Genomic DNA, 18,084 nt, shown 5'->3' with positions numbered 1-18,084 from the left:
TTTACAGTTAGGTAGATTTTTTTACTTAAAATCCAAAATTAAATAAAAATTTCGAATTTTCTTATCAGAAATCCCGGAATTCTCAAAAATGTTTTAAAAAATCCCAAAAATGGGATTTTTGGTTTTTTGCCTATTATATCCATACCAGGGGCAGGGTTATCGAAACGCGTTACAAAATGATTAAGAACATATTGGGTCATATAAAACAGGTCACTATAATTTGATATCGACTATGCGATTTCAGAATTTTTGCTCAAAATTGAATTTTCCATAAAAAATAGGGTTTTTTTTGGATGGACCTGGTCCCCTCGGTATCAAAAATTTTTAGGTTTTGTTTCATTTATCGTACTTTATGTAAAGTCAGCTTTCCAAAAAGTATAAATTCTATATACATCTTCTTAGAAACTTTTTAGATAACTTAAAAAGAAAAAGATACTTTTTTCCCAAAAAAAATGACAAAAAATCGCCTTTTTTTTTATTTTTTAAATTAAAATGCCTATAACTTTGGACTCAGTCATGATTTTTACATAATTCTTTCACTGCGAAAATCGGGAATATTTGGACCCGCTATTATCAAAAAAACTAAAGTAAGTGCTCGATGAGGAGATTCTATATACGAAATTTTTTTTAAATCGGAACTCAAATGAAGAAATAGGATCGTTTTAAAAAATTAACATAGCCGAGGTGTCCTAATTTGAGGACCCCCCGCCGGGCCCTTGGTTGGCCTATAAGGTCCAAATTCAAAACCTAAACTCGACAACACCTCCTCTTTGTGCATACCAAATTTCATTAAAATCGGATTAACCGTTTAGAAGTTACCGAATTATTTCCCTCTTTTTTTTTCTATACCACTGTGCAACGGGTTCCTACTGGTATTTGCTCTAATGTTCCGCTTGACCAAGACATTCTATCTGGGATCAGCGTTTCAAAGTTTCCGACATATTCTGTATCTGGTATACGATCAGGCACGTCCGTTGATTGTGTATAACCTTCCAATGTGTCCAGTATACATTGATGACGTGACCTATAACCGCTTTTGGCCAGTTCGCCTAAAGTAAAGAGCCGTTCGGCTGTAAGCGCCGCATCATATCTTAAATATGTTTCATGTTTTCCAGAGCCTTGGTTGAAGTAGTACACATGGCACCACTTATACTCAAGCAGCATGTACGCTGAACTTCCTGTAGTAGTTTGATATTGTACATTTTGTCCAAAGCAGTCCACCAGATTATTGAAGCATAAGCTAGAATTGGTCTAATTACACTTTTATAAAGCCAATTTGTCATAGTAGGAGTAAGACCCCATTTCATGCCTATAGTTCTCGATACGTCATTTACGCTATCTACCTGTTCACAGAAAGGTTTCCAGGAGTCTAGTTTGGCTTTACGAACAATTTTCTTATATTCACCAAGTTTACTACGATACTCATCCCAGTATACTGCGGTCTTTTTGCCCCATACCCGGTTAAATAGTTTGCGAAGAGTCTTACCAAGGTTCCGGATCTCCCCGGTTACCCACGGTTTCTCCTGGGCAGATCTCCGCTCTCACAGAGGGCAGCTGTCCTCGAACGATTCAACCAAGGCACTTGTGAGCATTTCTACTTTGGCGTCTATGTTTCATCAGCTCTGACGATGGTGGTAGTGTCGGAGAATCGAGAGGCAGGTAAACAGATGCAAGGTATATGTTGCCACGACCTTGCTTCAGCACCATTGCATCCGATGTGGATAATCCTGTTGAGAGGAGAAAACATAAGTTCTTGTGACATAACATACGTATTCTCGCTGATACAGGGTCTCGACGTATCAGCGTAGAATAAAGTTGGAAATTTACGAGATTTAATCCAAAAACCTTGTTGCAAATCGTCCAAGGTTCCTGGATTAAAGCTATATGTATCTTACCTGTGTTAATTTTAGCCATCAGAGCGTTGGTAGCCGTCTCGCTCCGATGGAGGTTTATTTGGATATCCTCAATCATTGTCATCCACTTAAACTGTCTTCCAGCGAGCTAGTGATCACATCCCCGCTCGTTGGATTTGACTCCTCCGGGTAACCTGAAGTGGCTATTGATGCTGTGGGTACCATTGATGGCACTGCGGTGTGCTTATCAGGCATAGGAAGAGCAGTATTTTTAATCCACACGTTTCCAATTTCGGACAGCACTGCTGTTCTGTCTTCTGGCGAGTGAGTGATTTCCTGCTCGCTTTTAGGACTTTACTTCTCAAAACTATCAGTACTTGCTAATGATGCTTTGGGTACCGTCTTAGTATCCTTATCGGGGCCGGTTTTTACAGCCTTTTCAATCGGCGCCTCCTCAATTTTGGAAAGGGCAGCTGCACCTTCTTTTGGCGAGTTAGTGGTATCTTCCTCGCTTTTAGGATTTGACTCCTTAAAGTTATCAGTAGTTGCCACTGATGCTGTGGTCTTAGGTATTTTAGTGTCCTTTTCGAGGCTTGTTGTAACAGCGCTTCCAATCGGCACCTTCCCAATTTTGAATATGACAGCTTTATAGGCGAAGAAAGCCCTACCTTTATTCTTGGCAAGACTAGCCATAGATTTCTGGTCGATACCTATTACAAATAAAGTTCTCTCAGGTTCTTCTTTCTGTAAAAGACGTCCCATTTTTCCACGGCCAGCTCAGCATTTTGACCACCAAGAATTTCCAGTATACGTTCATTACTCAGTTTACTGCCCCATTCTTTTATGTAGACAGTGGGCTTAAGAGCATCGGAAGCTCGCTCTTCTTTGCCAGTCCCAGATTAATGCCGTCCCAGGGAGGAGGGATACTTTCCACGAAGTTATTTAGGGTGCTAACACATTGGTGAGATGCCAACCTCATCAACATCACGCCCATGCTGAACTCTCAGCTCACGCTCTCTATTGGCTGTTTGCCCTTTGAAGCGATTGCGTGGTCCACTATCTTATTGTTCACCAGATCTTCTACCTTACTCTGCTGGTATATTGGAATTTTGTTTCACCATTTGCTCTACTTCATCCTTTTTGGGATTTGCTATAATGGTGTTGTTATTATCATCTGAAGATTCAGAGTCGGAACCCTCACCTAAATTTAAAGGCTGAGGTAATTTAGAGCTCTCTCCGAGTACATCCTTCTCGTTCACCTCTATGTTTTTGCCAATGGCATGCTGTACACTTGGTCAGGCCAAGGTACCCACCTCCGTAGTAGTATTTTGCCCACGATTGCAAGATGACGACGACACGTGAGTCACGTGACGTGACTCGCTAGTGGATCAACACTTGCCGCCGGTACTGGGTTATTTAGGCCATGCACCGAAACTTTCATCTTTTTATTTTTATTTTCCATGTTGTTTTTTCCAGTTTTTTGGTCCGCGGGGAATATAATATTCCCAGGTGGTGGACAATCTGCCCTCCCTCAGCTTGAGTCAAACTAAAACTGGGGGAGGACAGATGGTCCATCACCACCCCCTATCCGCCACCCGGGACGCGCTCGGTAGGAAAAACGGGAAAACTCCCCCTAGTTAAGAGAAATTAGTTGTATTCTAATACAATTTCACTTTCGAATAACTTCCAAAAAAGAGCATAAAAATTACTTCAGAAGTAGTCAATTTGGAATCAAATAAAAAGGACATCCCTCCTATGACAAGCTTGTGTTAGAATCGTCACTTCTTCAGGTTTTTTCAGTACTTCCATGGAGTAAATTCTTCTTCTTTTCCGTTTCTTTGGAAGTTCTTTTTTTGCTGGGAATCTGCACCTGGTGTTATGGGCTATATTGTTTTTCAGAACATGGACTAGAAGATGAAAAAGGGCAAATGGGTGAAAAAAATAGTACTTTTGAGCTTAAATGCTGATTATGGTCTATGCAAGGTAGGCAACCGAAACGAATAAAGGTAACGGTATTAAATGTTTTATTATTAAGGTATCGGTATAAAAGAAATATAACGGTATTAATAACAAAATGTATTAAAATTAATAAAAAGGTAAAAGCAAACAAGTACGAGTGTTAAATTCACCGAATCTTGTACCGTAAGCAAATCATCGTAATAAGGTCTAATATAGGGCCCAACAATAAAACTATTATCAATATTTGTATATAAATTTATAATAATTAATGAATTCATGAGTGCCCCTTCTGAATTTTTAAATAGTGTCCTTCATTGGGGATTAAAATTAAATAACTTAATACTTACTATTATGGACCAAGTTCTATAGAATTTTATAGAGTGATTACTTTTAATACTCTTTAAAAGTGTTACTAAAAAACTGATTCTCTGAAAGATGCTTTCAATTATGAACCGATCCTCATTAAATTTGGTAAAGAGAATAATTAATTTATTAATTTTAAACTTGTTTATATAAAATTTCATCCCGATACAGCGACGCCACTGACCAAATTTTAAACCTACCAAATTTTTGTCAAAAAACTACCAAAATCGCTTAAAACCTACCAAATTTTTAAAATCATATAAAATTATTTTTTGAGAAAAGTGTGACTTATTTATTAAGGTATTTCGTCGCCTAAAATGCAAAAGGGTGTTAAAATATATACATATAAACGGTTATTAGATCTAACAATATTGGCAGACAAATTTTCAGAAAATGTCTATTGTTCGTGTCAACTTACATTTTTTAGGCATCATTGTAAGATCTATAAACCATGTATCACAGTTTTTATGATACATAAATTTCTTGAGATTATTTTTTAATTTGTGTAGGGAAACGTCCTTAAAGATATGAATTTTGTAAAACCCAAACGACTTAGAAACAGGAAATTTTTATATTTTGTACCTAATTACAAGGATTACAACGATTAAATTTGCTATATATAGCAAATTGTATCCAGACCCAATACAAATCGGAAAACTTCTGGAAAATCATTTTAATGTTCAAAAATATGTTGGTTATGTAGCAATTGTAAACAAATTTCAAAAATCATAATATCAGTTCACTAACTGCCACATAAAATAGCCTAAAATAATATTAATATGGACCTGTTTTTGACAGTAGAGTTCGAAAAATTTGCGACAATATATTTTGATGCAGTGGACCATTTTCAATCAAAAAGTTTTCAATATTTTGGTTATTGTGCCTCTTTGCATTTCAGGTGACTACTTAGATACAATTAGTCATAAACTACATATTTCTTTGTTTCACAATTTCAGACAACATTTTGCCTAGAGTATTCAAAAAACCGGTTTCGAATACGGTTTTAAGTGTGAAAAACGGTTAACCGGTTTTTTTATTTATGATATTATTTTTTCTGCAAAAATGATATATAAATTTTCCGAAAATAACATATAGGCCTTTTTTAAATGTATACAGAAATACAAATTTGCATAAATATTTCAAATTATAATTTTAACAATATTGAAGACATCTTATGGAAATAGCTTAGCATCTTAAAGTTCTCATTTTTATATGAAGAATAAAAAATTTGTAAATGGAACGTGGAATTTCATATTTTAAAAAATTTTTAATGGATTTTTCATCTGAGAAAATTAATTAGCATAAAAGGACGTCCATAAAAAATATTTTTTTTTGCATCGGTAAATGTAATGGAGTGTTTGTTACTCACTATTTATAGAAATCCCCTAAACATTTTATGATTAGACCATAAGAATACGGAAATATAGTCAAATTTTGGACTATATTTCCGAAAATCTAAAATCAGATGAAACATTTCTCAGCTAAAATGGACTGGACTATATTTTAAAACTATCCTGTTAACTGTTTTCAAAAAATTAAGATTATCTATTAGCAAATAGTAAAGTAGGAAAATAAAAATTAAATCGAAAGTATATAGATAGAAAAATTAACACAAAATGTGTATAAAGGTTGTTATTTTATCCCAAAATTTAAAGAAAATTTCATCCATAAAAAACCGGTTACCGGCCAGTCGAATAATTCGAAAATATGAACTATTCGAAACCGGCCGGTTTTCAAACAAGAAAAAACCCGATTAACCGGTTTCCGGTTTCGGTTTTTGAATACTCTAATTTTGCCCTAGCTCCCACATTAGGTCGTTCTCAAAAAATTGCGATGAAATTTGTGATAAACTTAACATAAATTGTTTTAAGAAATTAATGGCTCTAGAAAAATTTGTTGTTTTCAATCCTCAAGTCCTGTTATAAGCCGTTAGTCCGGACTCCATTTTATGATTTAGAAATGTAATAAGATTTTGATATACAAAAATTTTAATATTTTAATACAGTAAATAAATGTATAATTAAATTGTTAATATTCTTTAAAGGTATGTGTTTTGACAAACCTACCAAAAGTCGATTTAAACTACCATCATACCAAATGAAAAAAAATCCTACCAAATTTGATAGGAAAAGCCCAAACCGGCAATGCTGTCCCAATATTAATAACAAAAAGTTGGAGTACTATTTCTGCTGTGCCGAATCTTAAATACCCTCCACCAGCAAGCTACATTTTATTAAAACCAACACAAGTTTTGTTTCTATAGTGAGGGTACTATAATTAGCAATTTCTTTATGCATATATGGAATTTATTTTGATTAGGTAGAAAAAATTATATTGAGTGATTTTCGGATTAGCACTTTTTACACTTATTTTGATTAAGTCGAAAAAATTGTATTAGGTGATTTTCGGATAAGCACTTTTTACGCGTGCAATGACCTATTATGGGCTGATCTTACCGATGTCAAAAATTTAGGAGAATAATTTGTATATTTACAAATCAAATTCCTATCGAGTTTTACTACGACGTCGATATTTTTAATGAATAATATTCGTTTAAGAGTTTTTCGAAACGATGTTGATTACCTTCTAATGGAGCTCTGACCAATAGTGGACCAATTCGAAGACATTTTGGCAGAAAGGTTTAGCTATACACAGAACATACTCTTGTCAAATTTTGGTATTAAGTGATTTGACTTATGAACAATTATGGACCAATCCGGAAAACTCACACACATTTATGTCGAATTTTATCCCGATAACTTTGATTGTCAATGTACATTTAAGTAATTTTCGAAAATGGTCCTTATATGGTCTTATCCGGAAAAAATTTCATATAATGATTTATTAATTAATTAAATATGTGCGTTTATGTAATTTTCGGAAGTGGATCTTATATGGGAGCTATGAAAAATAACGGGAATATCCGAAAAAAATTTCGTAGAGTAAGTCATATATACAAAATATATGTATTTTTGTCGAATTTTATCAAGATAACTTTATTTGAAATATGTGCGTTTAAGTATTTTTGAAAGTGAACCTTATATGGGAGCTATTACCAATTATGGACCGATCCGGAAAAAAATTAGTAGAATGATTTATATGTACACAAAACATTTTCAAGTCGAATTTTTCACGATAGATTTATTATTCAATGTATGATTTTAAGTGAATTTAAGATGTGGACCTTATATGGGAGCTATGATCAATTATGGGCCGATCCGGAAAACATTTCGTAGAGTAATTTATATATATAGACAAATGTCTATATATATATAGACAAATATTAATGTGCTATTCTATCACGATAGCTTCAATTATAAACGAAATAAGCAGGTTATAGACTGATCAGTAAAAAATTTCGCGTAATGATTTACAAGCACACAAAATATATTCAAGAATTTGATTCAGAAAGCTTTATTCATTAATGAAATATGTGCTTATAAGTGATTTTCGAAAGTGGACTTTATATTTATATATGTGGGCCAACTCAACTCATTATATAAGTGACCCAACTCAAAAAATCGAATTTGATCAAATTTCCACCTAGGTTAGTACTATTGGATAGTAGGTCAGACACAAATTTTCAGCGCTATAAGTCCAGAACTGTCGGACTTAAAGGGGGTCAAAGTTTGACATTTCGGTCATACAGTCAAATGAGTGTAACTTTTTACCTATTGGTCCTAGCAAAAATTGTCCAAAGGAGTTCAGGCAGCTATTTTTTCATTGCTTCCTTTTTTTTAAATTTTTTTTTAATTTTTTTTTTTTTTTAATTTTGCTCAAATGAAAGCTTAGACAATTTCCTTTAAGGGCTTTATAGTTCCATAATGGGATTCGAGTGGGACATCTATCAAAAAAATATTTTTTTATACGCACCATCAAAAAAGATCGGGGGTATATTGTTTTGTCATTCCGTTTGTAACACATCGAAATATTCATCTAAGACCCATAAAAGTATATATATTCTGGATCCTTATTAAATTCTAAGTCATGAACATATTTTATAGGAACTTAAATCGCTTTGTAAAATTTTATAAGGATCGGTACATAATTGTCCCTACCCCCACATATGGTCCCCTTCTGAAAATGACCTTAACGCTCACAACTGTCTAAAATAAGCATATATATAGATGAAATTCGACATGAACATATTTTATAGGAACCTTACTATCTTTGTTAAAATTTTGTAAGGATCGGTCCATAATTGACCCTACCCCTCATATAAGGTCCCTATCAAAAAAATGATTTAAACGCTCAAATATGGAAAATAAAAATATGGAAAATATGGAAAATAAAAAGATAAAAGTTACGGTGCAGGGCCTAAATAACCTAGTACAGGTGGCAAGTGTTGATCCACTCGCGAGTCACGTGTCGTCGTCATCCTGCAATCGTGAGCAAAATACTACTACGGAGGTGGGTACCTTGGCCTCCGTGGCGGACAATGCGTCAAGTGTACAGCATGCCACTGGCAAAAATATAGGGGTGAAAGAGAAGGATGTACTCGGAGAGAGCTCTAAGCTACCTCAGCCTTTAAATATAGGTGAGGGTTCCGACTCTGAATCCTCAGATGATAATAATAAGACCATTATAGCAAATCCCAAAAAGGATGAAGTAGAGCAAATGGTGAAAGAGGTGAGTGATAGCATAGCTAAACTACCTATTACTAAGAAAAGACTTTCTGATGCACAGAGGAGGAAGTTGAAAAAGATGCTTCAGGAAATCATAGTTAGTCAATCCCACGACACTCCAAAGGAAAAATCGGACTCTCTCACAAGATCTGAGGCAAAAAAGATCAGGTCTCCCGAGGAGTGGACAACTGAGAATAAACCTAAGAAGAAAAAGAGCTCCCCGTCTTCTAATACAAAGTCGAAGCCAAGCCATACTTCACTTAAAGGAATCTCAAGGTGACAACGCCAACCCAGATATTCCGAAGACGAACACGTCGGCGAAATCAACCTCGAAGTTAAGGGAATCTCAAAAGAAGCCCCGAAAAACGATGAAGGAGAAGATAGACGGAGGAAAAGGAAAAGAGCCGCCATCTTACGCCAAAGTTGCTAGAAGAAGACACCGGGACGATCTCTGCTATGCAGTTTACGATGCCGGTAATCCGACAGGCAAAATTCCAATAGACCAACAGAGTAAGGTAGAAGATCTGGTGAACAATAAGATAGTGGACCACGCAATCGCTTCAAAGGGCCAACAACCAATAGAGAGCGTGAGCTGTGAGTTCAGAATGGGCGTGATGTTGATGAGGTTGGCATCTCACCAATGTGTGAGCACCCTAAAGAACTTGGTGGAAAGTATCCCTCCTCCCTGGGACGGCGCTAGGCTGGGACTGGCAAAGAAGAGCGAGCTTCCGGTGCTCTTAAAGTCCACTGTCTACACAGAAGGATGGGGCAGTATACTGGCTAATGAACGTATACTGGAAATTCTTGGTGATCAAAATGCTGAGCTGGCCGTGGAAAAGTGGGACGTCTTTTACAGGAAAGAAGAACCTGAGTGAACTTTATTTGTAATAGGTATCGACCAGAAATCTATGGCTAGTCTTGCCAAGAATAAAGGTAGGGCTTACTTCGCCTCTAAAGCTGTCATATTCAAAATTGGGAAGGTGCCGGTTGGAAGGGCTGTTACAACAAGCCTCGAAAAGGACACTAAAATACCTAAGACCATAGCATCAGTAGCAATTACTGATAACGTTAAGGTGTCAAATCCTAAAAGCGAGGAAGATACCACTAACTCGCCAAAAGAAGGTGCAGCTGCCCTTTCCAAAATTGAGGAGGTGCCGACTGAAAGGGATGTCAAAACCGGCCCCGATAAGGACACCAAAACACCTAAGACGGTACCCAAAGTATCATTAGTAAGTACTGGTAATTTTGAGGAGTCAAATCCTAATAGCGAGGACGAAATCCCTCACTCGCCAGAAGACAGAACAGCAGTGCTGTCCAAAATTGGGAAAGTGTCGATTAAAAAGACTGCTCTTCCTATGCCTGAAAAGGACACCGCAGTGCCATCAATGGTACCCACTGCATCAATAGCCATTTCAGGTTACCCGGAGGAGTCAAATCCAACGAGCGGGGATGTGATCACTAGCTCGCTGGAAGACAGTTTAAATGGATGACGATGATTGAGGTTATCCAAATAAACCTCCATCGGAGCGAGACAGCTACCAACGCTCTGATGGCTAAAATTAACACAGGTAAGATACATATAGCTCTAATCCAGGAACCTTGGACGATTCGCAACAAGGTTTCTGGATTAAATAACGTAAATTTCCAACTTTTCTACGCTGATACAGGGTCTCGACCGAGAACATGTATCTTATGTCACAAGAATTTATGTTTTCTCCCTCAACAAGATTATCCACATCGGATGCAACGGTACTGAAGCAAGGTAGTGGCAACATATACCTGACATCTGTTTACCTGCCTTTCGATTCTCCGACACTACCACCAACGTCGGATCTGATGGAACTGGTTGAAGAGGCACAAAGGAAAAATAAGAAAATTGTAATAGGTTGTGATGCAAATTCCCACAATGTAGCTTGGGGTAGTACAAACACCAATCGTAGGGGACAAGCCCTTATGGATTTCCTTAATACTAAAGACTTGATTACATCGAACTTAGATAATAAAGCTACCTTCGTCAATAGAATCAGAGAAGAAGTATTAGATATAACTATATGTTCAGAAGAGCTTATAAACGAAATTCAGGATTGGAGAGTTTCGGACGAGCACTCCTTTTCTGACCATCGGTACATAAGATTCAAAATACTACGGCCGCCACCAAAGCCGATAAAGTTTCGGAATTAGTCTAAAACTAATTGGACAATGTTCGGTTCCTTACTAAAGAACCGTTTATGTCAGAACTCTTTTCAATGACGAAATAAAGAGGACATAGACGCCAAAGTAGAAATGCTCACAAGTGCCTTGGTTGAATCGTTCGAGGATATCTGCCCTCTGCGAGAGCGGAGATCTACCCAGGAGAAACCCTGGGTAACTGGGGAGATCCGGAACCTTGGAAAGACTCTTCGCCAACTATTTAACCGGACACGACGTAAAAAGTCCACAGTATACTCTGATGAGTATCGTAGTAAACTTGGTGAATATAAGAAAATTGTTCGTAAAGACTCCTGGAAACTTTTCTGTGAACAGGTAGACAGCGTAAATGACGTATCGAAGATAAAAAAATTCCTATCCAAAACTCATGTCCAACCAGAATCTATGGTAGATGATACGGCAGGAGGCTGGAGGATATGGAGGAGACAATGAAACTCCTAATGGACTCTCATTTTCCACCTGGTATATCGAATAACATAGATGAACCGATATTGGAGGAAGGGGAGGCTAATACGGAAATTGTAATTACATCTGATGTGGTTAAAGAGGCAATCAAGAGCTTCGCTCCCTATAAAGCTGCAGGGCCGGATGGCATTTTCCCGGCACTCTTACAGATAGAGGCGGGACTGGTTTCCGTACATCTGTCTCAAATATTCATTGCATGCTTGAAATTCACATATACCCACATTAAATGGCAAGATGCAAGGGTAAAATTTATACCTTAACCAGAGAAACCTAGCTATTCGACACCTAAGTCTTATCGACCGATAAGTCTTACGTCCTTCATACTTAAAACTTTGGGACGGATAGTTGATAGTATGGTGAAAAGCAGTATACCCGACAAAGACCTAAAATTTAAGCAGCATGCTTATGTAAAGGGACGATCGGTGGAAACCGCTTTAAACGAAGTTGTCCACTACATAGGTGCATCCTTTGATAGCAAACTGTATACACTGGCGGTAAGCATTGACATCGAAGGCGCCTTCAATAACGTGCACACTGATACTCTCCAATCCCAATCCCTAGACCAGTTTTATGTTGACCGGGTGCTCCGTAACTGGATCAACCACATGCTAAGGAACAGATGGATAAGCTGCGAGATGTTTCGATATAACTATCAGGAAAAAGGTATTTCGCGGTATACCACAGGGTGGCATTTTGTCACCTTTACTCTGGGTTACCACGATTAATAGTCTCCTAAGGACCCTAACCAGGAAAGGACTTACCAATGTCTGCTATGCAGACGATGTCGTAATACTTTTAAAGGGAAAGGATCCAAATTACTTGTGTAGAAGGGCTGAGGTGGCTCTGAATACGGCCTTGAGCTGGGCTCAACCGAGAGGCCTCAATTTTAACCCGGCAAAAACGGAAATCTGTCTTTTCACAAGAAAGACAAAAATTTCTACGTATACTGAACCTTGCTTCCTGGGCAAGAAGACAAAGTTAAGTACTTAGTTGTAATTCTCGACCGGAAATTAAAATGGAGACACCACATAGAGGATAGGATCAACAAGGCAGATCGGTCCTGGGCGATATGTAGGAGAACTATAGGCATGAAATGGGGTCTTAGTCCTACTATGACAAATTGGCTTTATAAAAGTGTAATTAGACCAATTCTAGCTTATGCTTCAATAATCTGGTGGACTGCTTTGGACAAAAAGTGTAATATCAAACTACAACAGGGAGTTCAGCGTACATGCTGCTTGGGTATAAGTGGTGCCATGTCTACTACTTCAACCAAGGCTCTGGAAACGTTGCTAGATATTCCACCCATTGAAACATATATAAGATATGAGGCGGCGCTTACAGCCGAACGGCTCTTTACTTTAGGCGAACTGGCCAAAAACGGTTATAGGACACGTCATCAATGTATACTGGACACATTGGAAGGTTACACATTCATCGGACGTGCCTGATCGCATACCAGACACAGAATATGTCGGAAACTTTGAAACGCTAATCCCAGATAGAATGTCTTGGTCAAGCGGAACATTAGAACAAATACCAGTAGGAATCCGTTGTTACACGGATGGCTCTAAATTAGGGGACAAAGTGGGCCTGGGGTTCTATATTGAAGACCCAGAAACAGAAATATACCACCGTTTACCTAATCATAACACAAGCTTCCAGGCAGAAGTACGAGCAATAACGGAATGTGTAAATTGGATTAGAATAAATATGGCGCCCACAGGGCTTAATAATTTACCGATGGCCAGAAGGCAATTAGTGCGATATCAGGTGATAGTATTAAATCTAAGACCGTGTTGGATTGTAAGAAAGCTTTAACTGAATACTCTCCCAGAGGTAAGGTTCACATCATATGGGTACCAGGCCACTCGGGAGTAGTCGGCAACGAAAGGGCGAATGTAATAGCTTTAAAGGGAAGGGATCTCGATGTAGTTAGCCTGACAAACGCAAAACCATTCGACGCAACAAAAGCTGAATTAAAAATATGGATGAGAGAATCCCATAAGGAATCTTGGAATAATGAAACGGTGGGTAGAACCACAAAGATTCTATGGGGTGACCCTGATGAGAGCAAGACGTGAAGTCTCCTCAAAATGAGCAAGTCTGAGGTTATATTCTGAGTGGACACACAGGATTACGTGCACATCTATACAAAATTGGACGTGCGGATTCAGACGAATGTAGTGCATATGGAGAGGACAGTGAAACTCTGGAGCACTTTCTTTGCCATTATCAGGCATTCGTCGAAGTTAGATCCAAGTATCTTGGAAATGATGTTATTCCAGAAATAACATTCTTAACCAACACCGATTGGAAGATTCTTAGGAATTACGTCCAGCAAACTGAGTTTCTAAACATGGAAAAATAATACATTCAGTGAACAATTTTTTTTTTCTCGAATTAGAGCGCACAACAGGCCCGATAGTGGCCTAGGTGTATTTCTTCGGATTTGATGTAGTATACATCCTCCTATCATACTAACCTAACCTACTATCTTTGTTTAAATTCTGTAAGGATCGGTCCATAATTGACCCTACCCCTCATATAAGGTCCCTATCAAAAAAATGATTTAAACGCTCATTACCTGCTTAAAAATACGAATATAGCGATGAAATTTCACAGAAGTAAGTTTTATACGAGCCAAAATCTCTCTACCAAATTTTATGTGGATCGGTCCATAATTAACCCTTTGACGAGGATCGCGCCATAACTGATCTGAACTGAATTCGGAAAAGACTCATTAAAGGCCCCCTTCCAAATATTACCCTAATGTTCATATTAATATCGACGTATGTATGATAGTAAAATTCTACATATATGTAATAAATGAGAAAATTGTTTTAATACTAACAAAAGCATCGATTCTTGAATATCAAAGTTTATTTATATGGAATCATTCCTATTCGTCAATGATTTGATATTCGGCACAGCCGAATATAACACTCCTACTTGTAACTCACTTAATTTTCCCCTATTTTTCAAAATAGACGTTTTTGTTGTTTTTATACCCTCAACCACCATCAGTGGTGATATATATAACTTTGTCATTCCGTGTGTAACATCAAGAAATATTCATCTGAAACCCAACAAAGAATATATATTCATGATCCTTATGATATTCTGAGTCGATTTAGAATCGGTTCACGAAGTAAAAAGTTATGAGTAATAATTTCAGACTACCTCGAAAAATTTACGTTTTTCTCCCAATTCTTAAGTAGTTTCTTCAGAAACTACCAATGATATTTCGATGAATTTTGTCACACATTATTTTTTTCTGCCAGGGATCAAGTATGTCCAAACTTATAACAATTGATCCAATATTTCCCATAGCCCCCATACAAATGTGTATATTCCAGGAAATCGTTAATAACTCCCTCAAATATATCGGTATGAACACAAAATTTTGTACATGCAAATATAATATGAACAGAAATACTACCAACGTAGATCTCAGTCGGTCCACAATTGGTCATAGCTCCCATATAAGGCTCATTTTCGAAACTCACCTAATGGCACATATTTCATTGAAAAATAAGGGTATTGTGATAAAATTCGAGGTGAATATGTTTTGTGTACATATAAATCATTCTACCAAATTTTTTTTTTGAATCGGCCCATTATTGGTCATAGCTCCCACATAAGACCCACTTCCGAAAATCACAAATGTAATCACAAATATGTTTTGTGTATATATGAATCACTCAACGAAATTTTTTTCGGATAGGCTCGTAATTGGTCACAGCTCCCATGTAAGGTGCACTTCCGAAAATCACTGAAACGCATATATTTGTTTGAATAATAAAGCTATCGGGATAAAGTACGACTTGAATATGTTTTGTGTGCACATAAATCATTCTACCAACATTTTTCCGGATCGGTCTATAATTGGTAATAGCTCCCATATATGGTCCACTTAAAAAAATCACTTAAAAGCACATGTTTTATTATCAAATAAAGCTATCTTGATGAAACACAAATATGTATGTTTTGTATACATACATACATATGAATTACTCAATGAAATTTTTACGGAGAGGCCCGTAATTAGTCATAGCTCCTAATTCCGAAAATCACCTAAACCCACATATTTCATTTATTAATAAATCTATTGGAGTACAATTTGATTTGTTTTTTTTTTTCTTTTTTTTGTATATAAATCATTATACGAAATTTTTTCCTGATCGATCCATAATTGGTCACAACTCCCATATAAGGACCATTTCCGAAAATTACATAAAAGCACATTGACAATCAAAGTTATCGGGATAAAATTCGACATAAATGTGTATTTTATATATATAAATCACTATACGGAATTTTACTTCTGAAAATCACTTAATAAACTTAATTTCCCAGCAAAATCTTTGCTTACAATGATTACCATTAAGTACTTCATTAATGACTTACTTTGTATGTAAAGTCTAAAAAAATCAAAATAAAGAAACAAACAAAAATAAAACAGTTACTTTTTAAACCCACCATCAATTTTGTCTTTCCATTTGTAACACTTTGAAATATTGGTTGTAGACCCATAAAAGTATATACATTCTGGATCCTTATTAAATTCTAAGGCTGATGTCAGAGTGGGCGCTAGAAGCGTTGATATAATATACATAATACTACAATAGCTACAAAGCTTTGCCTGTTATTTCTTATGTATTTGCTTAAAATATGTCGGAGTAAAAGCGAAGCTTGATGCGCTACAAAGCAGGTTGTGTAATGGTTTGTAGCATGTTATAGCCTATATTTTTTGATTGTTTATATCTACTATTTTGTATTTATATTTTTTTTCAAATAATTTTTTGACGTTCTTTTTAATTTTCCTTTAATTTTCCAAATAAAAAATTGTAATAAAATTATATTTATAAAATAAAACGCTAAAAAATAAATGGATATTGATTCTGAAAAGTTAATATCGGAAGTGTCCTGTAATTTGGGACCAAGCCAACAAATGCTACCACAACAGAATTTTGGTAGATAATAATAAATAAATTAATAAATCCATTTATTTACAATTTATTTGACCATACAAAATCGCGGAAAGCATCCCTTACCACAAGTCCTCTTGTTTGATTGACGGGATTTAATTAATTTTCTCGGACTCTAGAATGGTTAAATACATCGGTTTCTGCAATGGAATCAAGGTCGGTAATTGTATTGTGAAGAACACATATAGCTTTTACTATTGCATCAGCAAAAGAAAGTCGGCTGTTGAAATATTCATTTTCAATTGTACAATCTCTTCGTGCATAGGATCTCAAAAGATTGTCGAGTAGTGGATAAGCTTCATCTCCAATAAAAATATAATGCATTACTATATTTGATCCCGGGAGACTTCTATCATGTACAATAAATTGCCTGGTTTTCAATTGTTGATACAATTCCGATGAGTTAAATGTTCCACCATCACTTTGTTTGCCGTAGCCTCCAACCTCAATTGTTATAAATTTTCAATTAGCATCCGCCACTCCTCCATTGATCCAGAATGCGCAGGACATTTTAGTCGGATGTGTTTCCCGTCAATGGCGGCTGCACAGTTTGGAAAGTTCCATAACTTCAAAAATTGTTCTGCTGTCTGTTCAGTAGTTTCTTTTGTTGGTTGAGACATATGTATTTTCTGTAATTCTTCCCACAGAGCTATCACAGTTTCCTTTACAATAGCTGAAACCGTAGTTCTCCCCATTCTGAAAGAATAACCCAACGAGGAAAAGGACGCACCAATAGCAAGATATCTAAAATTATAAATACGTATCATTTTACATTGCTGTCTTTACATATAACCGCTACAATAAAAAAGAAAAACCTCTAGTGGAGCTGCTGAGATATTGGCTAACGAGGAAAAGGATGCACCAGTAGCAAGATATCTAAAATTATAAATACGTATCATTTTACATTGCTACTGTCTTTACATATATTTTATTTGTTTACTTTAGAGGAGCTATTAAAAAAGAAATGGAAAAGTATTCGCGATCAATTCCGAGTTGAGTGCAAAAAAATTCCAGTTGCTAGATCAGGAGATGGTGGCATAACAAAGGAACAATATGAAACATATATTACTTGGCCGTATTTTAAATCGTTACTATTCCTTAAGGACCAAATGAAACCTCGAAAATCTAGTGGCAATTTGACACCTTCTACTGAAACACTGACAACGTTGACGGAAGGAACCTCAAATGAAAGCCTAAATTCCACAAACGAAAGTGTAGATGCTACATTTTACGTCTACAATGAAAAAGATTCCCAAGATTCGGAAGAGGTAACCGCTACAATAAAAAAGAAAAACCTCCAGTAATGAGTTAAAAAGCTTATAAAACCTCTTTTCACTACTTCTTCATTAGCATTTTAAGTCATTATTTTAACACGGTGATGTCTTTGGAGGCAAGTACTTCCACGCTCGCTTACAAAGAGGGAGTTTAAGAAGCACTTGCAATTTCTCTTGCAGAACAGTTGTTGAGTATGTTATTTTGTTTTTTAATAATAAAAAGTGCCAGCTAGAATACGAACCAGGGACTTCGGTTTGTTAGTCAAATGTTCCACTCACTGCACCACTGCTTTGCTATTTTATTGTGCTTCAAATAATGGTTTTCACATATAAGTGGAATTTTTTT

At 36.4% G+C, this 18,084-nt stretch overlaps 1 protein-coding gene and 1 pseudogene across 2 annotated transcripts in view; both read left to right on the top strand.

Moving 5' to 3' along the window:
- LOC119601032 (plasma membrane calcium-transporting ATPase 1) overlaps window positions 1-18,084 on the top strand; it is a 554,548-nt gene that overhangs the window by 516,807 nt on the left and 19,657 nt on the right. The gene's annotated exons all lie outside the window — the stretch shown is intronic.
- On the top strand, window positions 16,365-17,768 carry LOC119601031 (annotated as a pseudogene).

The sequence above is a fragment of the Lucilia sericata genome, unplaced genomic scaffold (assembly GCF_015586225.1).
Source record: "Lucilia sericata isolate MDLA Ls3-8-SP2 unplaced genomic scaffold, ASM1558622v1 Contig000137F_arrow, whole genome shotgun sequence".
NCBI classification, from domain to species: Eukaryota; Metazoa; Arthropoda; class Insecta; order Diptera; family Calliphoridae; genus Lucilia; species Lucilia sericata.
This window is presented reverse-complemented; position numbering and strand designations above follow the sequence as displayed.